This window comes from Ictidomys tridecemlineatus, chromosome 10 (genome assembly GCF_052094955.1).
Source record: "Ictidomys tridecemlineatus isolate mIctTri1 chromosome 10, mIctTri1.hap1, whole genome shotgun sequence".
Taxonomy (NCBI): domain Eukaryota; kingdom Metazoa; phylum Chordata; class Mammalia; order Rodentia; family Sciuridae; genus Ictidomys; species Ictidomys tridecemlineatus.
In genome coordinates, this window is record NC_135486.1 from 78,515,670 (window position 1) to 78,543,047 (window position 27,378).

Genomic DNA, 27,378 nt, shown 5'->3' on the forward strand with positions numbered 1-27,378 from the left:
TTATAAAAAAATGGAGAAAGAAATTAAAGACACTAGAAGATGAAAAGACCTCCCATGTTCATGGATAGGCAGAATTAATATTATAGAAATGAAAATATTACCAAAAGTAATCTACGAATTCAATACAATCCCCATTAAAATACCAATGCCATTCTTCACAGAAATGTTAAAAAAATCTTAAAACTCATATGAAAGAATAAAAAAACCCAGATTAGCCAAAACAATTTTGAGTAAAAAGACCAATACTTGAAGGCATCACAATACTGAATTTCAAATTATATTACAGAGTTATAGTAACTGAAACAGCATGAACCTGGCATAAAAACAGACACATGGACCAGTGGAATAGAAAACAGTGGCAAACCCACACAGACACAGTTAATCTGCTCCTTTATAAAAGTTTCAAAAATATTTTGGAGAAAAGAGTCTTTTAAACAAGTGATTAAGCGCAACTGTGTATTCATATGTAGAAGAATGAAATTAGATCCCTATCTTTCATCCTGCACAAAAGTCAAACCAAAATGGATCAAAGACCTAGGATTTAGACCAAAAACTCTATAGCTGCTAGAATAAAGCATAGAGTCAACACTCTGGCATATAAGATCAGGCAACAACTTACTTGGAAGAACTCATAAAGCTCAGGAAATAAAATCAAGAATTAATAAAACGGGGGCTGGGATTGTGGCTCAGTGGTAGAGTGCTTCCCTAGCATGTGTGAGGCACTGGGTTCAGTCATCAGCAACACATAAATGTAAAATAAAAATATCTTGTCCCCAAAACTAAAAAATTTTTTTAAAAAAGCAAATGGGACCATTTTATAAAATTAATAAATGGGATGGCATCAAATTAAAATGGTTCTGAACAGCAAAAGAGTGTAAAGAGTGAACCTATAAAATCTAAGAAAATCTTTGCCTGAGACTCTTCTGAGAGAGGATTAACAACCAGAATATATAAAGAATGCAAAAGGCTTAACCAACAAAAATGGGCAAAAAAGACATTTCTCAAAAGAAGAAATACAAATGATCAACACATATATGAAAAATGTTCAACATCTCTAGCAGTTACGGAAATACAAATCAACACTGAGATTTCATTTAATAATAAATGAAATAATAATTTAATAATAATAAAAGCTGCTGAGGATGTGGTGAAAATGGAACTCTTTAACATTATTGATAGAATTGCAAGTTAGTATAACTGTGTAAATCAGTATGACTAATGATTCCTTTTTGAGATTCCTCAAAAGACTAGGAATGGAACCACCAAATGACCCAGCTATAACATTGCTTGGTATTTATCCAAAAGAATTCAAGTTAGCATATTGTAGAAATACATGCATATCCATGTTTATAGCAGTTCATTTCAGAAAGGCCAGTTTACAGAACCATCCAAGTTGTCCATCAACAGATGAATTGATAAAAAAAGTGGTATGGGGTTTTATTCAGACATATAGAAGTATAAAATTATGTCCTCTTCAGGAAAATGGATGGAACTAGAAAACATCATTTTAAGTGATATAAACCAGCCTCAGAAAGTCAAATCTCATTTGTGGAAGCTAGAGAGAAAAAAGGAGACAAAAAGGGGACCTTGTGAAAATAGAAGGAAGCCCCCTATGGTAGAGGAAGGAAATTAAGGAGAGGGAGAAAAGAAATGGGTGTTACTGGGGAGTGATATTAACACATTATGTTATATGCCATGTATAAATATCTTACAATGAATCCCACTATTATTAATAAATATAATGTGCCAATAAAATTTCTAAAAAATTTAAATTCCCTCTAAGAACACCACCACCACAAAACTAAAAAAAAGAATAAGAGAAAAATAAAAAAAAATAATGGCTGTAACAGCCTAAATTTGAGGATGGACACAAATCTACACAACAACCAAGAATCCCATAGGTGGTTAAAATTCTCCTTTAAGTATGCAGAAGAAATTAACAGATTTTTAAAATTGTTTAAATTGAAGGAGTTTGTCTCTAGTGAACATGTCCTCCAAGAAATGGTAAAGGGAATCCTTGAGGTTGAAATTAAAGACTACTACACAGAAAATTAATCTCACATAAATAAATGAAGATCACTGGTAAAGGAAACTCAGTAAATAGAAAAGTCAGTACTAATGTATTTGAAGTTTGTAATTCCTCTTCTTTGCTTTATCCAACACAACTACATAAAACAAGTATAAATTATACTGATGAGCACACAATACTTAAGAATATAATTTGCAATGTAAAAGGAGAGAACAGAGCTATTTTGGAGGAAAGTTTCTACATATTATTGAAGTTGGTGTTAGCTTGAATTAGATTTTTATAAATTTAAGGTATTAATTGTAATTCCCAGGGCTACCACCAAGAAAATAACTAATACAAATAACAATAAAATAAATGAGAAGGGAACCAAAATGATATGCTGTAAAATATTGATTTACCACAAATGTAGGAAGTAATAGAAGAACTGAGGAACAAAAAAAATACAAGATTAAAAACATATTACAAAATGGAAGAAGTGCTTGTTTGTGAGTTACTGCATTAAATGTAAACTAATTAAACTCTCCAATTAAAATGTAGAAATGGCAGAATGAATTAAAAATTCTACCATTTATTATATATGAGAGTCACTTTAGATCCAAAGAACAGGTCAAAAGTAAAAGAAAGGCAAAAAATATGCCATGCAAATAGTAACCAAAGAAGAGCAATTAGGATAGCTATATTATTAGACAAGATAAACTTATAGATAGTATTTGTTAAGAGAAACAAAGGTTGATATTGTATAATTATAAGTGTCAATCCATCAAGAAGCCAAACAATTATATATACATAGGCATCAAACATCAGAGATCCATAATATTTGAAGAAGTTGAGGGGAAAAATTGTTCAATGAAAACTGAAATTGTAGACTTCAATATTCTGCTTTCAATAATGGATTGAACATCTAGACAGAGAATCAATAATCAAACAAAGGAGTTAGATGACATAAACCAACTAGATCTGATATGTAGAACATTTCACTCCACAGCAGAATACATATTCTTAAGAGCACATGGAACTTTACCAAGAATACCTTAGGCCACAAGTCTGAATAAGTTTATAAACACTAAAATCATATAAAGAATCTTATCTGATCACAGTGGACTGGATTAGAAATCAGTAACAAAAGAAGAGTGAAAAACTCACAAATATATGGAAATTGAACACAACACCCTTAACCAGTGAGTTAAGGAAGAAATAACAAGGGAAATTAGAAAATAATTTGAGATAAATAAAAATGAAAACAATATTTCAAAACTTAGGGGTTTCAGTAAACACAGTAATGGGGAATTTTATAATTGCAAATATCTATATGAAGTAATATGAAATAAATAAAATCAATAACCTAACCTCCTACTGAAGGAAATTTTAAAAAGTGAAGAGCAAACTAAACATAAAGCAAGGTAAAGGAAATAAATAATGTTAGAATGAAAAGTGTAAAATAATACAATCAACAAATGTAAGTCAAAAGATCAACAAAACGGACAAACATTTAGTTGGAATGAATATTGTCTAATCCTGGAGGAAATGTGAAAGTATAAAATAGCTCTTCCCTTAGATAGAGGTCAGTGATTCGAACTGACCTCAAATCAGAACAATTTTATTTTAACTCAGCATAAACACCTGTTTCTTAAATCACATCTTTGAAGCAGTATCAGTTGTCACAACATTGCAGATCATTGAGAGCATTTGGGTGCTTGTGCTGCAAACATGCTTAGTTTGAAAAGTATGGCACAAAGTTTACTGATAAACAGATTTAAATGTAGAAACTACTGGTCCCTCCTCATTGCTCTCTGAGCTCTAACTTATTACAGAAAAATATTTCAAACAATATGCAAATGCACAATTTTTCTGAAGATCAAGAAAAAATCTGATTAGAAATCATATGCTTGTTCCTTTTCTTATAACCAGAATAATTATGAATAGTAGGACCATTGTCTGCCAAGTACCTATTAGAATATATTCTGCTCTTACATTTCAATTATTTAGCACTGATTAACCAGAAGAAAAATATTAAATTACATCTTTATTCCAGGATTATATATTTTAAAATTTAGCCTTTTTCTATTTAATATAATGTTTAGGTATATAGCAATATGATTTCAGATGAAACTATGAAACAAACTTATTACAGATGGTTAATAGCATCATTATTTAAATAAACAATTTAATCACAAGTTTGAAAGAGAAGCATCACTAATTGCATGGCTTTGTAGACTCTGTTAAACGATAATTCCTTAGACCAACTAAATTTAGTCAAGTTTACTTGAATAAAACAAAAACAACAACAACAACAAAAAAGATTCACAAATCGTGCAGCTCCCAGAACCAGAGCAGATTTTGAAAACTTCAACCAAAAAAGCAATCAGACAGCATTTATAGGAAAACAGAAGTGGGGCATTGAAAGCATCTTAATTGGCTACAGCTTAGTCAATCAGCAAGGTAATTGGTTACAATTTACTCAGTTGTTTACAGTTCACTTGACTAACTGGCTACAAGTCCTTCTGCAACCAGTCAAGCTCAGTTACTGTGATTAAATTCCATATTGGTTTGGTCTGTTGGCCCAGTGAAGGTGCTCAATCCAAATGGATGGCCTCCCACAAAATATTAAGCAATAAAGACACTTAAAATTGAACCATTTTAATGCTAATAGTTAAATCTTGATTTATTACTTATAACTGAAGATTTAGTTTTGCAATGTGAAAAAAAGCCTTTTCCTTGAAATAGAAATTAATCACACATAAGTATGTCCCAGGGATATCGTAAAGGAAAGATTTTAAAATCTGTTTTGTTTTTAACCAAGATTGCCCAGATTAGGGTATGTTAGAAATGATAATAGCAAAAACTGTTTCTCTTTCCAGGGACAATTTAAATTTAATAAGACCTGTGGCTTTTCCTTTTCAGTCTTTTTGACATACATTTATAAAAAAGGAATGGTGTCAGATGATAGGAAACTACAAAAAGAAAACAAAATTCTTTGCAAATATGAGATTACCATTTCTATTTATTTTTTTATTGATGCATTATAATCATAATAGGGAGATACATTATGCCACATTTGCACATGTACATAATTTGATCAATTACATTTCCCTATTGAACATGTGTGATCATTTACAAAAACTACTTTTTTTATTAGTTGCTCAAAACATTACAATGATCTTGACATGCCATATATCATACATTTGTTTCAAATGGGGTATGAATTCTTATTTTTCCATGTGTATAGATTGCAGGATCACATTGGTTATATAGCCACATTTATACATACTGCCATACTAGTGTCTGTTGTATTCTGCTGCCCTTCTTATCCCCTTCCTATCACCCCTCTCCTCTCCTCCCCTCCCATCACCTCTCTCTATCTCATCTACTGTAACACATTGCTCTTTTTTCCTTCCCTCTCATACCAACTTATATGTAATTTTGTATAACAATGAGGGTCTCCTTCCATCTTCCATCTTCCATGCAATTCCCCTTCTCTCTCCCATTCCCTCCCACCTCTTGTCCCTGTTTAATGGTAATCTTCTTCTCATGCTCTTCCTGCCTGCTCTATTTTAAGTCGCCCCCCCCTTATATCAAAGAAGACATTCAGCATTTGTTTTTTAGGGATTGGCTAATTTAGCATAATCTGCTCTAATGCCATCCATTTCCCTGCAAATGCCATTATTTTGTTATTTTTTAGTGCTGAGTAATATTCCATTGTGTATAAATGCCACATTTTTTTTTTATCCATTCATCTATTGAAGGGCATCTAGGTTGGTTCCACAGTCTAGCTACTGTGAATTGTGCTGCTATGAAAATTGATGTAGCTATGTCCCTGTAGTATGCTCTTTTTAGGTCTTTTGGGAATAGTCCAAGGAGGGGAATAGCTGGGTCGAATGGTGGTTCCATTCCCAGCTTTCCAAGGAATCTCCATACTGCTTTCCAAATTGGCCACACCAATTTTCAGTCCCACCAGCAATGTACAAGTGTACCCTTTTCCCCATATCCTCAACAGCACTTGTTATTGTTTGACTTCATAATGGCTGCCATTCTTACTGGAGTGAGATGGTATCTTAGAGTGTTTTTTTTTTTTTTTTTTTGAGAGAGAGAGAGAGAGAGAGAGAGAGAGAGAGAGAGAGAGAGAGAGAGAGAGAGAGAGAGAATTTTTTAATATTTATTTTTTAGTTTTCAGCGGACACAACATCTTTGTTTGTATGTGGTGCTGAGGATCCAACCCGGGCCGCACGCATGCCAGGTGAGCGTGCTACCGCTTGAGCCACATCCCCAGCCCTCTTAGAGTGGTTTTAATTTACATTTCTCTGATTGCTAGAGATGGTGAGCATTTTTTCGTGTATTTGTTGATTGATTGTATATCCTCCTGGGAGAAGTGTCTTTCAGATCCTTAGCCCAATGGTGATTGGGTTATTTGTTTTCTTATTGTTTAATTTTTTGAGTTCTTTGTATACTCTGGAGATTAGGGCTCTATCTGAAGTGTGAGGGGTAAAAATTTGTTCCCAAGATGTAGGCTCCCTATTTACCTCTCTTATTGTTTCTCTTGCTGAGAAAAAACTTTTTAATTTGAATATGTCCCATTTGTTGATTCTTGATTTTAACTCTTGTGCTATAGGTGTCCTATTAAGGAATTTGGAGCCTGATCTCACAAGATGGAGATTAGAGCCAACTTTTTCTTCTATTAGATGCAGAGATTCTGGTTTGATTCCTAGCTCTTTGATCCATTTTGAGTTAACTTTTGTGCATGGTGAGAGAAAGGGATTCGATTTCATTTTGTTGCATACGGATTTCCAGTTTTCCCAGCACCATTTGTTGAAGATGCTATCTTTTCTCCCTTGCATGCTTTTAGCACCTTTGTCTAATATACAGTAGTTGTAATTTTGTGGATTGGTCTCTGTGTCCTCTATTCTGTACCATTAGTTTACCCGCCTGTTTTGGTACCAGTACCATGCTGTTTTTGTTACTATTGCTCTGTAGTATAGTCTAAAATCTGGTATCACTATACTACCTGTTTCACTCTTCCTGCTTAGAATTGCTTTTGCTATTCTGGGTCTTTTATTTTTCAAGATGAATTTCATGATTGCTTTTTCTATTTCTGTGAGGAATGCCATTGGGATTTTTGATTGGCATTGCATTAAACCTATAGAGAACTTTTGGTAATATCGCCATTTTAATGATATTAGTTCTGCTATCCATGAACAAGGTATATCTTTCCATCTTTTAAGGTCTTCTTATATTTCTTTCTTTAGGGTTCTGTAGTTTTCATTGTATAGGTCTTTCACCTCTTTCGTTAGGTTGATTCCCAAGTATTTTTTTTTTTTTTTTTAGGATATTGTGAATGGGGTGGTTTTCCTCATTTTCATTTCAGAGGATTTCTCACTGATATACAGGAATGTCTTTGATTTAAGCGTGTTGATTTTATATCCTGCCACTTTGCTGAATTCATTTACTAGCTCTAGAAGTTTCTTGGTAGAACCTTTTGTGTCTGCTAGGTATAGGATCATGTCATCCTCAAATAGTGATAATTTAAGTTCTTCTTTTCCTATCTTTATGCCTTTAATTTCTTTTGTCTGTCTAATTGCAATTGCTCTGGCCAGTATCTTGAGAACTATGTTGAACAGAAGTGGTGAGGGAGGGCATCCCTGTCTTGTTCCAGACTTTAGAGGGAATGCCTTCAATTTTTCTCCATTTAGAATGATGCTAGCCTGAGGCTTAGCATATATAGCTTTTACAATGTTGAGGTAAGTTCCTGTTATGCCTAGTTTTTCTAGTGTTTTGAGCATAGAGGGATGGCTTACTTTGTTGAATGTTTTTTCTGTGACTATCTAGATGATCATATGGTTCTTATCTTTAAGTCTATTAATGTGGTGAATAACATTTATTGATTTCCATATATTGAAACAGCCTCACATCCCAGGGATAAATCCTACTTGATCATGGTGCACGATCATTTTGATAATGTTGTATCTAATTTGCCAGAATTTTATTGAGGATTTTTGCATCTATGTTTATTAGAGATATTGGTCTGTAGTTTTCTTTCTTTGAAGTGTCTTTGTCTGGTTTAGGAATCAGGGTGATGGTGGCCTCGTAGAATGAATTTGGAAGTGCTCCCTCTTTTTCTATTCCTGAAATAGCTTGAAAAGTATTGGTATTAGTTCTTCTTTAAAGGTTTTGTAAAACTCTGCTGTATACCCATCTGGTCCTGGGCTTTTCTTGGTTGGTAGTCTTTTGATGGCTTCTTCTATTTCCTCCATTGATATTGGTCTGTTTAAGTTGTGTGTATCCTCTTGACTCAATCTGGGCAGATCAAATGACTTAAGAAATTTATCAATGCCTTCACTATCTTCTATTTTATTGGAGAATAAGGTTTCAAAATAATTTCTAATTATCTTCTGTATTTCTGTAGTGTCTGTTGTGATATTGCCTTTTTCATCCAGTATGCTAGTAATTTGAATTCTCTGTCTTCTTCTCTTCGTTAGCATGGCTAAGGGTCTGTCAATCTTATTTATTTCTTCAAATAACCAACTTTTAGTTTTGTCAATTTTTTCAATTGTTTCTTTTCTTTGCATTTCATTGATTTCAGCTCTGATTTTAATTATTTCTTGCCTTCTACTACATTTGCTGTTGTTTTTCTAGGGTTTTGAGATGGAGTGTGAGATCATTTATTTGTTGGTTTTTTTCTTTTTTTGAGGAATGAACTCCAAACTACGAATTTTCCTCTTAGAACTGCTTTCTTATGTCCCATAGATTCCGATATATTGTGTCTGTGTTTTCATTTATCTCTAAGAATTTTTAAATTTCCTCCTTGATGTCTTCTGTAAGCCATTGATCATTCAGTAACATATTGTTCACGCCAAGTGATGTAGGATTTTTACTTGCTTCTTTTATCATTGATTTCCAGTTTCATTCCATTATGATCAGATAAGATGCATGATATTATCTATACTCCTCAATAATTTCTAAGAATTGCCCTATGGCATAATATATGGTCTATTTTTGAGAAGGATCCATGTGCTGCTGAGAAAAAAGTATATCTGCTTGATGATGGTTGATATATTCTATATATGTCGGTTAAGTCTAGGTTATTAATTGTGTTATTGAGTTCTATAGTTTCTTTATTCAACTTTTGTTTGGAAGATCTGTCCAATGGTGAGAGAGGTGTGTTGAAGTCACCCATAATTATTGTGTTGTGGTTTATTTGTTTCTTGAACTTGAGGAGAGTTTGTTTTATGAAGGTAGCGGCACCATTATTTGGGGCATAAATATTGATAATTGTTATGTCTTATTGGTGAATGTTTCCCTTTAACAGTATATAGTGTCCTTCTTTATCCCTTTTGATTAACTTAGGCTTGAAGTCGATTTTATTCTATATGAGTATGGCCACCCCTGCTGGCTTCCGAGGACCATGTGAGTGGTATGATTTTTCCCAACATTTCACCTTCAGCCTGTATATGTCTTTTCCTATCAGATGAGTCTCCTGAAGGCAGCATATTGTTGGATCTGTTTTTTTAATCCAGGTTACTAAGCTATGTCACTTAATTGGTGAGTTTAAGCCATTAACATTTAGGGTTACTATTGATGTATGGTTTGTACTTCCAGTCATATTTGTTTGTTTGTTTATTTATTTATTTTTAATTTGGTTTGTTTTTACCTCTTTGATTAGTTTTTTTCCCCCTTTTACTGAGGTACTTCCCATTGTTGGTTTTGGTTGTTGTTTTTCATTTCCTCTTTGTGTAGTGTTTTGCCCAAAATGCTTTGCAGTGCTGGTTATCTGGCTGCGAATTCTTTTAACTTTTGTTTATCATGAAAGATTTTTATTTCGTTGTCAAACCTGAAGCTTAATTTTGCTGGATACAATATTCTTGGTTGGCACCCATTATCTTTCAGCATTTGAAATATGTTGTTCCAGGATCTTCTGGCTTTCAGCATCTGGAATGAAAAATCAGCTGTTAACCTAATTGGTTTACCCCTGAATGTAACCTGTCTCCTTTCTCTTGTAGCTTTTAATATTCTTACCTTGTTCTGTATGTTGGATATCTTTATAATAATGTGTTTTGGAGTTGGTCTGTTGTAGTTTTGTACATTCGGCGTCTTGTGGGCTTCTAGGATTTGGACATATGTTTCATTTTTCATGTCTGGAAAGTTTTCTAAAATTATTTAATTTAACAGATTGCTCATCCCTTTGGTTTGGACCTCTATATCTTCCTGTATCCCAATGACTCTTAAATTTTTTTTAATGATATCCCATATCTCTTGGATGTTTTGTTCATGGTTTCTTACCAGACTTTCTGAGTTGACTAGACTCTTTTTGAGATGATATATTTTTTCTTCATTGTCTGATGTTCTGACTTCTACTTTATTTACTCTACTGGTAATACTCTCATTTGAGTTTTTAATTTGGTTTATTTTTAATTTGGTTTCCTTCATTTCTAGGATGTCTGTTTGATTTTTTTATAACCTCTACCTCCTGGTATTGTTGTTTTTTTGCTTCTTGAATTTGTTTATGTAATTTGTTGTTGAAGTGATCTTTCATTGTTTGCAAAATTTGCTGTCTAATGACCTCTTTAAGATTCCATTCCATCTGAGTCAGGTATGCTTTGAGTTCCTGTAAATTTAAGCTGTCCTGCATTGTTTGTGGTCCTTTAATTCCTTGTTTTTTCCATGATGCTCATGTTACTTTCCAGCTCTGTTTGACTGTTGTGTTACTATTTTCTCCTGTAACTTTGTTTTGGTTTTGTATATTTCCGGGATCTCTCCTTTCTGATGGGAGACAATATCTAGAGATGTTGGGTTTTATTGTAATTTAAAGCAAATTCATTCATTTCATAAAAGACATATGGATTCTGATGGTGTATAGGGAACTGTGGTTTGGTCTTAGGACTTTATGTTTTTGTCGGGTGATGTGATGGTATGGGGGTTAGTATATCTAAGCTATCTTGGAAGACTGCTCTACTGAAGGGGGATATTAACAGGAGAATAGATCAGAGTATTTGGGTATAGCTAGGGACTTGGGAGCACTATAGACAGCCTCAGAACATTCACCTATTTGCATTTGTTAATTACACGTAATAGAAGTCATAATGCTTGGGAAGAAAGGTAGGGGAAGAGGAAGGAAGAAGTCACTAAAGAGAAAGAGAGAGAGAAAAATAGGTAGAATAAAAGAAAAGGGAAAAGTAAAAATTGAAAAAAAAAATAAAAGCACTCTTAGAAAGTTCTATTATCTTCTCTTCCAGTAAGTGGAGCTGTGCCCTCTGGGCCAAGCTTCTGCCCTCAAGACACAGGAAACAATCCCTGTGAAGAGGCTCCTCCTCCCCAGCTGGGCGGCTCTCCAATCCTGGTAGTCCAAGGCCGCTCCTGGTCTCCTGCCCCCCCCCCACTTCTCCTGCCAGCCAGGCCCCACTCACCCACCGAGCCGTCCTGCACAGATCTAGCTATACTCAGGGCCTGTAGTCCCCTGGATGTCCTGCTGTCTTGAAGGCCTGGGTGCTCTCTCTGTTTGCCATTCACACAGACCCAAGGTTGTGGAACACAGGAGCTGGGGACTGGCAGCTTATTTTGCCTGATTCCCTTCCATAGCTATGCCCTTGAGAGCTGGTGAAAAAGGCCTTGGCTGTCTCCACTGGTGGGAGGGGGAGTTGGAGGTCAGGTGCCCTTCCTGTTTCCCTGGGCTCATGGTCACGGAGAACTAGGGAGAGATTTTTCAGTTTTCCCAGCTGTATGGATATGGTGGGCTGAGGGTCACACACCTGTGGTCGCCAGTTTCACTGTGGAGCAATCCATCAGCGGAACTCTGATGACGTCAGTTCTCTGCTGTGGTGGACACCAGTCTCCTTGCTGGGGTGTCCAATGGGAAGGGTGGGTCTGGTCTGTCTCTCCTAAGTCCCAGTCTCAGATCTTGGTCCGCTGGCCCCTGGAAGCTCGGTTGGTATCTCCTCACAGGATCTGAAGTTTTGTTTCTCAACGCCACTGGTGGGTCACTGTAGCGCTGAGTCACCTCCGACTGTGGCGGGTCGCCAATCAACCAGCCAGTACCTCTGCTGAATCAGTGCCCGAGCACTCCACAGCCTCTGAGATGCTCAAACTCCTCCCTTAAGTTTCACCACAGCCCAACTTTGCTGGATGTTCCTGACAAGACAGCATCCGGTTGTTCTGAACTTGCTCTCTGCCAGCAAAGTGGAGCAGGTCATGGGAGTGCTACCTCCCCACCAAAAAGCCATGTTGCAAAACTACTAACTTTTTAAAGAATAGTTGCACATCAGTATCTTTAACCTATTTTTAGATGTTAGTCTTTTATAAAAGAAATATTTAAAAGTAGTAGTTTTAAAAACCCTAAAGAAATCTTTGTTTTCACCTTAACATTAACCCACAGTAAAATACACAAGATTTATTAGCCAGGAAACAGAGGCTGCAACCACAGATAAAATTTAGGAGGTAACTGTGTTAACACATAACCATTGTTGGGTTTGCCAATATTTTTAAATGTGTAGATATCTTATTAATGTTTATAAAGAACTTTCAGTTGTCAATAAAACTTGGAAATTAATTTAAAAGTGCTGTTCTGATTGCTCTTATGGTTGTTGTGCTATTTAATTTTTTATATTTTGTCTCACTACTAGATTTAAAGCTCTTTTATTTAAATTTCTTTGTAGGTCCCAAAGTGTCTTTTATCTTGCCTTGCCTATTATAAATCATTAGTGTTATAAACTAAAACTAAGATGAATCTATTTTTACATGTAAATTGATTCCTCCATTAAAACTATAACATATGGTCAAAATATAAAATTAGAAAATCATAAACAAAGAATGAAATGAGAAACAATTATGTATAAATAGCATTTAGTTGAATTTTATTCTCTAGAATTTTTTTATACATAAATAAAATATTTTATAATATTAGGGTTATTGTATATAATATTTTGCTTTGTTCCGTATGTGATATCTAAGCATTATTGAATAAAATTCTGTATTTGTAAAGGTCATGATCTTTGATAACACACAACCATTTAATCAAATGATTTCCTTGTTTTATGCCACTTTTATGCTTTCTTTAGATTTCAGAAATTTTAAAAATTCAGTTTTTAAAAAGTTCTTAATACATTGTACTAAATATTGATAGAGTGCTGATTAACACTCCCATCCCCCACCCCACACATACACAAGGATACTATTAGTGTCTTACCTCACTGGATACTTACTAATATTGAAAATCATATATATATATATATGATTTTCAATATTAGTAAGAATTTTTAAATATATATATATATATATATTTTAAAATACCCTTTTTAAATTACTAGTTTCATTGGATATCTTTTCAATTTAGGCTATTTGCATATTTTCTTCGGAAAACTGTCAATTCTAATTTTTAAATGTTTTTTTTGTCCTTTAGTTGTTGAGTTATAATTCTTTATATATTCTAGATGTCAGACCCTTTTTAGACAGATTATTTGCAAATATATTCTCCCATTCTGTGAACTTTCTTTTTACTTTTTTGATAGTGTGTTTTGATACACAAAATTTAAAATTTGAAGGCCAATTTTTCCCTCATTGCTTGTGCTTTTGCTATCATCCCAAAGTTATGAATATATATACCTGTTTTCTTTTAAGAGTTTTACAGTTTTAGTACTTACATTTAGTTCTTCTATTCATCTGGAATCAATTTTTGTATATGGTGTAAGATAGAGGGACGACTTTGTTCTTTCATCTGGGCTATCTGGCTGCCCCTTTATGTGGATACCAAAATTTGCAATAGCATTACTGAAAAGACTATCTTTCTTCACTGAATTGTCTTAGCAGCCTTATAAAAAAAGTCAATTGACCATAAGCTTACAGGTTTAGCTCTTGATGCTCAATTCTATTCTATTGATTTGTATTTCTTTTCTTATTCAATACCACACTCCCTTGCTTGTGGTAGCTTTGGAGTAAAATTTGAAATCAGGAAGTGTGAGCCCTCCAACTTTGTTCTTTTTTAAGATTGTTTTAGCTATTCTAGGTTCTGTGCATTACCACATCAATTTCAGGATAAACTTGTTAATTTCTCAAAAATAATAGCTGTTTTTTAATAGTAATTATATTGAATCAATTTGGGTAGTATTGCAATCTTAACAATACTAACTTTTCCAAACCACTAACATGGATGTCTTTCCATTTATTTAAAACTTAATTTTTTTCAACAATATTTTATAGTTTTTGGTGCACCCGTCTCATAGTTCAGTGTTAATTTCTAAAAATTTATTGTTATACTCCTCTAAATTTAATTTTTATTTGAGTTTTAGTTTGTGTATTTCTAGTATAGAGAAATAGAATTGATTTTTATATATTGATCTTTTATAAGTTTGGTGAACTCATTTATTAGTGCTAGTAGTTTTTCAGTGCGTTCTTAATGATTTTCTCTTTAGTAAGATCATGTCATCTGCAAATAGAGATAGGTTTACTTTTTCCTTCCATCTCTGTATTGGCTATTTCTTTTTTGTGGCCTAAATGCTCAGGCAAAATCTTTCAAGAGAATGTTGAATGTTGAATAGAAGTGGTAAGAACATTCTCATCTTGTTCCTGATCTTAAGGTATAAGACTTCTGTCCTTCATTATTAAACATCATGTCAGCTATGGGGTTTTGTGTGGATGGTTTTTAGCAAGTGGTGTTAAGTATTCTTACATTCCCAGTTTGTTGAATGTTTTTTAAATCATGAGAATGTGTTGGATTTTGTCAAATTCTTTTTCTCTAACATATGGGATTTATCTTTTATTATATTCTGTTACATTGATATTTTGAAAATTGAATCATTCTTGTACTGCTGGGCTAAATCCTACTTAGTCATGATATATAATCCTTTTTAGAAGTTCCTGGGTTCTGTTTGCTAATTTTTTGTTGAAGTTTTATATCACCATTAATAAGGAATATTGATTTATAGCTTTATTATCTTGTGATATAGTTATCTGGTTTTGATTTGTGAAGAACTGGTGTTAAGTCTTTGTTATAATGCATTGATGAAGTTATTTAGTCTTTGGATATTTTTGGTGGTAAACTTTTTGATTACTAATTCAATGTCTTCTCTTATTACAGATGTTTAGTTTCTGTTTCTTCTTGAATCACTGTTCATAGTTTGTCTTTCCAGGAATATCTATAATAGTTGTACTTCCATTATTTAATTATTTATTGATACAACTCTGATATTTTTCACTGGATATGTGCAGATTCTGGGTGAAGGGCAGCAGAGTGGTCTAAGGCCAAGTGAACTGCTGCCACATTGGAAGGATCATAATGTATCAATCCTTAAACATTATAAGGACCTGACTCTGGGTCTAGGTGATAGGACAGGTGACAGCTGCAGGCTATTTCCCCTTGGCTTTTATTTCATTTTTATTGGTACATTGTAATTATACTTAATAGTGGAACCCATTATGTCATATTTGTACATGCACACAATATAATTTGATCAATCTCATTCCCCAGTACTTTCCTTTCCCTCCACTCCTCCCTTCTCCAGATTCAATTGCTCTAATCTACTGATCTCCTTTCTATTATTTTTTTTCAATTAACACATTATAATTATATATAAAGGCAGGATTCATTATGGTTTATCTACACATGGACACAGCATAATTTGGTAGGTTTCATTCCCTAGTACTTCCCCATGACTCCTCTTCCCCTTGCTGTCCTTTTACTCTAATAGTCTCTCTCTATTTTCATGAGATCCCACTTTTTTAATTCATTTTTTCCCTTTCTTTCTCTCTCTAATTTCCACACATGAAAGAAAACATCCCAGCCTTTACTTTCAGAATCTGGATTATTTCCTTAGCATTATGTTCTCTAGTTCTACCTATTTTCCAGCGAATGATAAAATTTCATTCTTTTTCATGGCTAAGTAAAACTCTACTGTGTACTTACACACCACATTTTATTTGTCCATTTGTTGACAAGCACTTATGCTGGCTCCATAACTTGTCACAGGGAATTATACTGCTATAAACATTGGTATGAAGGAGTTAGTGTGGTATGTTGATTTTAATTCTTTTGGATAAATACCAAGGAGTGGGAATAATGGGTCAAACAATGGTTCTAGTCCCAGTCTTTTGAGGAATCTCAATACCACTTTCCGATATGGTTGTGCTAATTGCTGTCCAACCAACAATGTGTAAATGAACTTTTCTCCCTATAGCCTTGTCAACAATCACTGTTATTTGTATACTCAATGATTGCCATTCTAACTAGAGTGAGATAAAAATCTCAGTTCAGTTTTGATTTGCATTTTCCTGATTTTTGAGGATGTTGAACATTTTTTCATATATTTGTTGGACATTTGAATATCTCTTTTTGAAAAATGTCTCTAGATCATTTGCCCATTTATTGATTGGGTTATTAGTTGCTGTTTTTTTTGGTATTAAGTTTTTTGAGTTCTTTATATATTCTAGATATTTATCCCCTGTCAGAATAATATCTAGCAAGCTGGTTCAAGCCTATAATCCTAGTAACTTTGGAGACTAAGGAAGAGAAACACAAGTTCAAAGCCAGTCTCTACAACTTAGTAAGACCCTGTCTCAAAATAAAAAATAAAAAGGGCTGGTGACATGGGTTAGTGGTAAAGTGCCCCTGGGTTCAATCCACAATACAAAAAAAAAAAAAGAAAAGAAAGATAGAAAAAAGAAGCTAACAAAGATTTTCTCCCATTGTGTAGGTTCTTTTTTGTGCTATTGTTTCCTTTGCTGTGCAGAAGCTTTTTAATTTGATACCAACCCACTTATTCATCTTTGATTTTTTATTTTTACTTCCTGAGCTTTAGGAGTCTTATTTAGGAAGTTGGTGCCTATGCCATATGTTGGAGTGTTCAGTCTATGTTTTCTTCTAGCAGTTACAATTTCTGGTCTAATTACTAGGTCTTTGATCCACTTTGAGTTGATTTTTATGCTGGGTAGAGATAGGGATCTTATGTCATTCTTCTACATATGGACATCCAGTTTCCCCAGCACCATTTGTTAAAAATGCTATCTTTTCTTCAACATATATTTTTGGAACCTCTGTTGAGGTAAACAAGATTGATAAACCTTTAGCCAAATTATCCACAAGAAGGAGAGAAAAGACCAAATCAACACAATTAGAGATGAAAAAGTGATATCACCAGACATTTCTCAAATCTAGAAGAAAATTTTATAATCTAGAAGAAAATTTATATTCAAGTAAATTGGAAAATTTAGATGATATTGACAAATTTCTAGGTGCATGTGACCTGCCCAAATTGAAGCAAGAGAATACAGAAAATGTAAATAGACCAATATCAAGCAATAAGATTTAAGCAGCAATTAAAAAATCAAAAGAAAGAGAAACCTTTCAACAAAGAAATGGCTAAGACTAGATGGATTCTCAGCTGCCTTCTGCCAAATCTTTAAAGAACAAGTGCCAATCCTCCTCAAATTATTCCATAAAATATAAAGAGAGGTGATTCCCAGATTTATTCTATGAAGCCAGTTGCATCCTGTTCCCAAAACCAGATAAAAACACAGTAAGGAAAGAAATAAACTTGGCTCTTTGCTGAATGAATGAATTAATCTTCATTTCCAATTATTTTCTTATTCACATAAGGAAAATATTTTCACTTGAGAACATACAAAATTTGATATAGAGTTGTTAACAAAGAGTATCAGGACAATAAAATATTTATAAGCTATAGTCTGAGAAGTATGAATTCTGTATTATAAGATTGGTTTTCATTTTCAAGTTGGTTAGAATATACATACACATAGTAAGTTAAAATCATAACCTAAGTAACAAAAATCTCATATTTCAACATTTCATATTTCAAACATGATACATAGTAAATAAACTACACATTATATATATGTCTTTATTTTATTTATTTATTTTTATGTGGTGCTGAAGATTGAACCCAGGACCTCACATGAGCTAGACAAGTGCTCTACCACTGAGCCACAACTCCAGCGCCTAAACTGCATATACTAATGAAAGACTTTTTTCCTATACTTAGGAAACTAGAGCATCTGTATAAATATTTTTAAAAATGGAAGCTCACAATTGAAAGACTGAGCATAGATGTTATAAAATAAAGTGCATATCTAAGATACATGTCATATAAAGGAAGTAGGACATCTGAAATTAGAATAAATAAAGTTTTAAGTGTCAGTTTTCTGGGTGAGTTACATTCCTATTTTATTCATATCTAATAGTAATTTGTTCTGAAAGGAAGAATAATTAAAATGAATTTTGCCTCCATTTTATTTTACTAAAAATTCTTAGTTTCTGAAAGTGATATGAGTGACACAATTAATACTAGCATTAATACTATCATTCAGCTGGGGCCCTGCAGCACTGTGGACAGACAGTGTGATAAGAAGTCAATGGAGGGAGCAGAGTAGGGAGGAATGAGTAGAGGGAATTATCTTCTGCCTGAAGTTTTTAAAATTAAAAACTTTTTGAAGCTTTGGAGGTTTCTTTCCATGGCTCCTGTGGGAACCATTCATAGTAGCTAGCTGTATACAGGTCTTAAGGGACACAGACTAATGTAGCTCCAGACAGACTGTAAATATGTCACAGAAAAGAGATAAGTACAGAAAGCAGTGAGAGAGCCTTGCTTGCTTATTGCTCATGTCTTCATGGTCCTCACTTTTGTTACTAGCTTTCAAACCTACAAGTGATGGGAATGACAAAATGTAGAGTCTGAAAAGCTAAGTTTCTGACTACACAGAGTTTCTGAGGATTACCTAGAAACATGATAGCACATGAATAGTCTATGCACTAAGGTGAGTTTCTTTGATATATGTCACACTGATACTTCCTTAATTAATGAAATTAGAAAGTAAATTTATATTTGTTAAGAACCAAATGACTTTTGATATTTTCTGTGTCATTAAATATGATTTAAAATAATAAAAGTGTCTCCAGTGAGGCTGTCTAAATCTTAACCTCAGAAAGTCCACAGTGGCACTTAATGAATTATTAAACAGGAAAAGAGAAAGTCAAGTCATTCACAAAACTGTTTTTTAATATTTCTAAAATGCCAGTATCAGAGTTCTGAAACATCAGCTTAATACTTTAATCCTTAAAAATCTGTATTAATCATGCCATATTTCTCAGACATCTAGTAATTCTTTTAGTATATGAGAAACTTAGGTGCATGAGGAAAGTCTCAGGTATTTTCCAATTTCCCCTGAAGTTAAGTAACTTTCTTTAGCTTTGGAACTTTCTCAGCTTCCTATTCAAACAGTGTACTCACTGATTGGAAGAAAGACCTTCCTCAGAAGTGCAAATCCCTTTTTTCTCTCTCTCTTTCTCTCTTTTTAAATTTGTTGTTTTTAATATACCTGAGATTCCAATTAGGATCCTCATTTTGTGGTTGTACATACACTGGTCATATATTCATATATTAGCAAAGGAAAGTTATGTCTGATTCATTCATTTATTCAATGAATCCCTATTCTCTAGTGAACAATGTGACTCTTAAGAAAAGCCGCTATGAGTAATTTTACATCTGAAGGTATTCTTCATCTCAGAGTAGGCATCCAGTAAAGAAGAGAAACCACAGTGAGCTCAGCAAAATGGGTTGCCAGGAATCTACATAGCTGCCACATGGCAGGCTTTTCAATTTCTAGTCAAAACACAATGTCCAAAGGTATGTGTTTGAAAGATAAATTATGTTGTACTGTTTTGGCTGAGGTTGGCAATTGCCAACCTTAGCAGAAAACTGCCCCTGGATTCAATCCCCAGTACTCCCACAAAACAAAACAAAACAAATACTATAGGTCATGACAGTCATGACCTTACTATGGTTTGAGTATTGTTTGAGCATGTCCCCCAAAGGTTCATGTCTTGGAATCTTGGTCCCAGTGAAGTTATATGGGACATATGGAACCTAGTGGGAGTCCTAAGGTCATTGGGGTGCTGCCTTTAGGAAGTTTTAAAGAAGTTCTCATGGGACCCAGAGTTATTTCTATTAAAAGAATAAGTCTGGCCCCATGTAGCTCTCTAGTTTGAGATGTGATGTCCTATGCCATGGGGTCTTTGCCAGTAGTGGCACTATGCTGTTTGAACTTTCATTCTCCAAAACTGTGAGACAAATTAATTCCTTTTCTATATAAAGTTAGCCTGCCCCAGATATTTTGTTACAGGAACAGACTACTAAAAATTTTAAACACCATTCATGTATGTGCAGGGGTAAATGTAAGCAGAATTTTAGAAGAGTGTTATGGATTCCCATAGGCATTTGCCTAGTCACCTAAGAATCAATGCCATTATTTTGCAGCTTTCATAAATGAGGGCTAACAATGGTCTGTTAGGGCAGATCAGTCTATCCTTAGTCAATAAGGTAAAATAATGGCACTTCTGGCATTTGCTAAATAAAGCTTCATTTAAAATTCTCTGCCACCTATGGTTGTTACAAGTTAAGCTAAAAGAAACAATCTTCAATATATTACAAGCTCTTGTCTTTTCTAGATAGCTACCTTTTTAAAAATTTAAGTTATCTTACTATATTTCATGTGTCTTTAGAAGAATATATACAACAAATATAAATATCTTCCTTTCACTTTTTAAAATTTACTAGGAATAAACTAAAACATATAAAAAATAAGCCTTCCCACAAACTGTAAATATTTGGTGCTAATGAGCACAGCAGAGAAAACTGCTACGGGTTGTACCCAGAGCAAGAAGAGCTGAATAATGCATGAAATGACAAATCCCAGTCCAGAGCCAGAAAAATGCTTTTCATAGCTTGCTTAAATATTCATCTTAAACAAAGTACAACAACAACAAAAAAGTCCTTTGTTTTTTTCTTGATTAGCTTTAGAAAAAGGAAAAGCTAATGTGTTTTCAGAAACGTTATTATAGGGAAAAGAATATTTTTTTCCAGCATTGTTTTTAAATCCATCCCCTTTCATTTAAATCATTTCCTCACATTGCCTCCTGAAGGTATCCTGGCTTATCTGAGCCTAGACTGAGAATTTAAAAACAGAAGGACAAATAAAACAAACAAACAAAGAACCCCCCCCCCCCACACCACCACCACCACCACCAAAAACAAACTAGCTTAGCAGATATTCATGGAAGTGTTAGATATCTGTTTAGAACCACCTGACATCATTCATGTACCAAATCAAATTTATCTCTGGTTACAGAAACAAACACCTTCTATAAATGAATCTTCTTTGTTTTTGCCTATTTCAGTTCTTTTTTTTCCCCTTATTTATACTAAACTAGCAAAAACAAATTCCATTCTTCTCTCTTTCTTTCTCTAAAGAGGTACAGATTCAGGTTCAAATAAACTGCATTGCATGGATGGCCTGCCAATAAGGGAGACAGACTGTTGTCTAGAGAAAAGGAAAGGGCATAATAAAGATAACTAAAAGTCTGTCTGGGGCTGGAGATATAGCTCAGTGGTAGAGTGAGTGCTTACCATGTGTAAGGCCCTGGATTACATCCCCATAACTATAAATAAACTGATCAACAAATAAAATTTGGTTTGCTTTGGATCATCCCGAATGCTGGTGATTCTAAATTATGTCAGTGCTAAAATACTCCTCTAAGAAAGGACAGAACATTCCACCCCAACCTGACCCCAACTTTGCACACCTTTGTGTTGTACTGTGTTAATAATCAGAGGGCTTTTTCCTTTGGATTGTTAGGATAGTCTTTGGCTGTATGGCTGCAAATGTAGGAAGAGATCACCAGAGGAAAAAATCAGAGATTTGATAAAAGTAAATGCTGGGGATATAGCTCAGTTGGTAGAGTGCTTGCCTTGTATGCACAAGGCCCTGGGTTCAATTCCCAGCACTACCAAAATAAATAAATAAATAAACAAACAAACAAATAAATAATTAAAAAGTAAATGCTTTTAAGTTTCCATCCCAGACTAAACATTACCATTTCCAAAGATACAACAAGATCCTATATCTTCTTCATGTTTCTTTTAGTTTTCAATGCTCTAGAAATTCTATAAACACTATAATCAATCAGTGCCACACCAGGTGATAGAGAAAGAAATGTTCAATATTTCCCTAATGCTTGAGAGAAATGCTAGAATAAAATGAAAACTCCCGTCTTTCTTGCCAATTTAAGGAACTCTAACAATTATTTTATATATCTATACTCATAATTTTCTTAGAATTTTCTGTGTAGAGGGATATGACTTAATTTTACTTTAAAAAATCTTGAAATGAAAAATGAAATTCTTGTGAAAATGGACTATGGCATTCAAGAGACATTACCCCTTAGCCAAGTTTACTTTGATAACATACTCTGGATCAGGTCCTCTTACAGCTTGATTCTGTAACTTTCCTTTTAATTCTGTGACCTTCCCCACATCCTTCCAGTAAATTCCTTTAATGTTTAATGTCAGTTCTTGTGGTTCTCAATTCCCAATTCCAAACTGGTATATTTATGTACATTCAAATTATATTTAATATTTCCAACTTTTCAAGTGACATATTAAACTATTTTATAGATAAGAAGGCTAATTCTCAGACGTTAATTTATTCTTGCTAGTATAAATAGGTAATGGTAGAAATGAAATTCAAATTTGGTTTGTCAAGATTTATGCATTTCTTCTTTATCTTGTCACTGAAAAGCTTAGATGTCCTTTATTCAGAGTTACAGGTTGCTTGACTCTTCAGGAATACCAACCAAGAACATACCTTGTGGCTCCATTTACTAGAACCATCCACCCATTCATTTATTTAAAAAAATACCTGAATACATAATATGGGCAAAGTAAAGCCTAATACAAAGCTGGCTTAGCCAGTCCTTCCTTCAAGTTGCTCATGTTTTTTTGGATGCTGATTTTTCAGTTTACTGACAAACAATATTATAACCTGCTAAATTTAAGCAATATGGAAAATAAAATCCAGAATATAATAGTAAAGCCAAATGGTTCATAACAGGATAAGAATAATTCAGCTCATTAAATTAGAAATAGTTTCCAGCCAATTTAAGCCTTTAGTGGAGTAATTCTTCACTGCAATGACTTTCAGAGCCACATAGAGAAAAAAATAGTTTTAGTTCCAGCCTTTAAAATGAACAAAAGAGATAATGAAGTAAACTAGTTTCTCAAATTACACCCTTAAGATTATCTGTGGACCAGCTAGTATTTTTTTAAAATCAGTTTCTATTTCTGCTTTAAAATATTTTTTAAAAAACTTTATATTATCTTAAAGAAAAAACAATAGATAACAATTTTTGTAAATGAAAAATAACTATAAAAATATAGAGAGTAAAACAAAAATAATGACTCTTAAAAAAAGCAAATTACAGTGAAAAACTGTGAGCCTGAAGCCTGATCTGTTCTTTGTTCCAATATCAACTATCAGACAGGTATTAATACCTACTAGTTCTGTCTTTCTCCTGCAAATAATCAAAATGATTGAAAGAGAATCAGAATAGAAGTAATTTTACCACTTTATCATTCAGTGGTATTTTATACTGTGTTCAAATTCTACCAAATTTCCTTCACTCAAAACAGAGTTATGTGTTCCAGACATTTGGGAACACAATGAGGTAGCACACAGTAATTTAGGGAATTTGAATATATTATGTGTGGTGAGCACTATTGAGAAATGTTGCCAAGTTGCATCTGACATTTTCATTCATTCACTCATCCATTAATGTTTTTTAATTTGTTCTAATTAGTTATACATGACACAAGAATGCATTTTGACAAATCATATATAAATAGACTATAACTTCTCATTTTTCTGATTGTACAAGGTGTAGAGTTACACCAGTGGTGTAATCATGCATGCACATAGGGTGATAATGTCTGATTAATTCTACAATCAATCCTTCCTACTTATTTACCCTCTCCCCTCCCATCACTCCCCTCTGTCTAATCCAAAGTAACCTCTATTCTTCCCTACCCACACCCTTAGTGTGAATTAGCATCTGCCTGTCAGAGAAAACATTGGGCCTGTGGTTCTTTGAGATTGGCTTATTTTGCTTAGCATGATGTTTTCCAGCTTCATCCATTTACCAGCAAATGCCATAATTTCATCCCTGTTTGAGACTGAATAATATACCACTGTGTATATATTTTTTTTATCCAGTCCTCTCTTGGAGGGTACCTAGGTTGGTTCTATACTTCAGCTATTGTGAGTTGAGCTGCTATAAACATTGATGTGGTTGTGTCAATGTAATATGATGATTTTAAATCCTTTGGATATATACTGAGGAATGCAATAGCTTGGTCAAATGGTGCTTGTGGTAAAGATTTTCTCCCATTATGTAGGCACTCTTTTCACCTTTTTGATTGTTTCCTTTCTGAGAAGCAGCTTTTTAGTTTTAAATACCTTTCATGTATCAGTCTGTCTTTGTGCTGAGTGCTAGGGTTCAGTGGTAAGACTCTCAAGGAGAAGGTAAATTAGTGAAGAAGAAAAATAATTAAGAAAACTGGCTGAGTACGGGAGTTTAGACGGGGAAGGAAGCGGTACAGTCCCATCGCCTACAGCGGACACTCCACCAAGGCAATCAGCAGTCAGCATCTTGAACAGCTGAAATATCCACCGCCATTCTCCGACAGATCTCAACAACAAAACAGGTGTGTGGCACTCAGCCCATCCCCCATACATCGGGAACTCGCATAAAATCTCTCCTAGGCTTGCCGGGGGAGGGAGAATCAGAGTGAGCCTGCATAAAGACTAGGGGGGAACTAGAGGCACCTGACCTGCAACCCCCCCTCCCCATCTGCAGCCAAAACGAAACCTGTCTAGCTAGCGCTGGGGAGGGGCAAGCAGGAAAAATCCAAAGGACAGAGTGTCTGGGATCCCAATTGCCAACTGTGGGACCCCGGAGATCCAGGCCGACTGATTCGTGCGGCCTGCCCTGCGGCTACAGAAGGCGTGGCGCCCCAGGGAAGCGATTAATTAGCAAGCAGGGAGAGGCTCGGCTGCGATCAGGTGGAATCCCACCAGCCAAGCCCACACTGACCCCCGGGCTGAGTACGGGAGTTTAGACGGGGAAGGAAGCGGTACAGTCCCATCGCCTACAGCAGACACTCCACCAAGGCAATCAGCAGTCAGCATCTTGAACAGCTGAAATATCCACCGCCATTCTCTGACAGATCTCAACAACAAAACAAGTGTGTGGCACTCAGCCCATCCCCCATACATCGGGAACTCGCATAAAATCTCTCCTAGGCTTGCCGGGGGAGGGAGAATCAGAGTGAACCTGCATAAAGACTAGGGGGGAACTAGAGGCACCTGACCTGCAACCCCCCCTCCCCATCTGCAGCCAAAACGAAACCTGTCTAGCTAGAGCTGGGGGTGGGGCAAGCAGGAAAAATCCAAAGGACAGAGTGCCTGGGATCCCAATTGCCAACTGTGGGACCCCGGAGATCCAGGCCGACTGATTCGTGCGGCCTGCCCTGCGGCTACAGAAGGCTAGCAGGAGAAACCAGGAGGCTAGAGGCAAGGCCCTCGAGACTGGGCAGCTGGAAATTGCAGGCCCGCCGGCGACAATTCACCCACTGCCCGCATAGCTGGGTGGTAGGAGAACACCCGGCCGCAGGTGACCGATCACCCGCCCGCGGCCTGTGATACTGGGCGACTGGAGACCGCCTGCCTGCCGCGACTGGGAGCTGAAATCAAACAGAGACAGTCCAGTCACACCACCTCATCAGGACACCCCGGCAAGGAACTGGGGCCGGTCATAGCAAAGTAGTGTCGTCACTGGAGCTCGGACGTCGGATCTTCCTTCACAGTGGAATCCACATCAGCAGGCATAGTTTAACAACACTAAGGAGAGGCATCAGAGTAATACAGAACCAAAACAAATCTATAGAAGAGAGCAGAAACACGACAATCAAATAGAGCTGGAAAGCAACGGGGACAACATGAGAAAACAAGGGAAAAAAGGAGTACAAACAATGCAAGACAACTTAATTCTACAAGAGGACATAGAAATATCAGAAGCAGGGATAGGGAAAGAACTCAAGGCATACCTAACTCAAATGGAAAGGAATATTAGAGAAGACATGAGACAGCAAGTCCAAGCAATAAAAATATATTTTGAAAATGAATTAAACAAACAAATTCAAATGGCAAAGAACGAGCTCCACCAGGAGATAGAGATCTTTAAAAAGAATCAAACTATAATTCTAGAATTGCAGGAAACTATAAACCAAATTAAAAACTCAAACGAGAATATTACAAATAGACTTGATCAAGTAGAAGTCAGAACATCAGATAATGAAGACAAGGTTTATCAACTTGAAAAGAGTATAGTCAACACAGAAAAGATGCTTAAATCCCATGAGCAATCTATTCAAGAGATATGGGATGTCATTAAAAAACCAAATTTGAGAGTCATCGGGATAGAAGAAGGCACAGAGATTCAAACCAAAAGAATGGACAGCATATTAAATGAAATAATTGTAGAAAACTTCCCAGAGATGAAAGATGGAATGGATTGCCAAATCCTGGAAGCCTACAGGACCCCAAACATTCAAAACTATAATAGACCAACTCCAAGACACATAATTATGAAGATAGCCAACATACAGGACAAGGAGAGAATATTAAAAGCTACCAGAGAAAAGAGACAGATTACATTCAGGGGTAAACCAATTAGGTTAACGACTGATTTCTCAGCACAGACTTTGAAAGCGAGAAGATCCTGGAACAATGTATTTCAAACGCTGAAAAATAATGGATTTCAACCAAGAATACTGTATCCAGCAAAATTGAGCTTCAGATTTGACAACGAAATTAAAATCTTTCATGATAAACAAAAGCTAAAAGAATTTGCAGCAAGAAAACCAGCACTGCAAAGCATTCTGAGCAATATACTACAAGAAGAGGAATTGAAAAATAGTGCCCAAAACTAACAACAAGAGGTATCTCAGTAAAGGAGGAGGAAAATAACCAAAAAAGTAAAACTAGCCAAACTAAAATAAATAAATAAAGAAGCATGACTGGAAGTACAAATCATATCTCAATTGTAACTTTAAATGTTAATGGCCTAAACTCACCAATCAAGAGACATAGGCTAGCAACCTGGATCAAAAAAACAAATCCAACAATATGCTGCCTTCAGGAGACTCATAGGATAGGAAAAGACATACACAGGCTGAAGGTAAAAGGTTGGGAAAAATCATACCACTCACATGGCCCTGGGAAGCAAGCAGGAGTGGCCATATTCATATCAAATAAAATCAACTTCAAACCTAAGTTAATTAAGAAGGATAAAGAAGGACACTATATACTGTTAAAAGGGACCATCCACCAACAAGACATAACAATTATCAATTTGTATGCACCAAACAATGGAGCTGCAATCTACATAAAACAAACGCTCCTCAAGTTCAAGAGTCAAATAGACCATAACACAATAATTACGGGTGACTTCAACACACTGCTCTCGC

At 35.1% G+C, this 27,378-nt stretch overlaps 1 protein-coding gene and 1 non-coding gene across 2 annotated transcripts in view; one reads left to right on the forward strand and one right to left on the reverse strand.

Annotated features, from left to right (window-relative positions):
- Positions 1-27,378, reverse strand: part of Gpr158 (G protein-coupled receptor 158) — a 390,707-nt gene that overhangs the window by 40,183 nt on the left and 323,146 nt on the right. The gene's annotated exons all lie outside the window — the stretch shown is intronic.
- On the forward strand, positions 21,734-21,806 carry Trnat-ugu (transfer RNA threonine (anticodon UGU)). Its single transcript has one exon. It is a non-coding gene; the product is annotated as a tRNA-Thr (tRNA).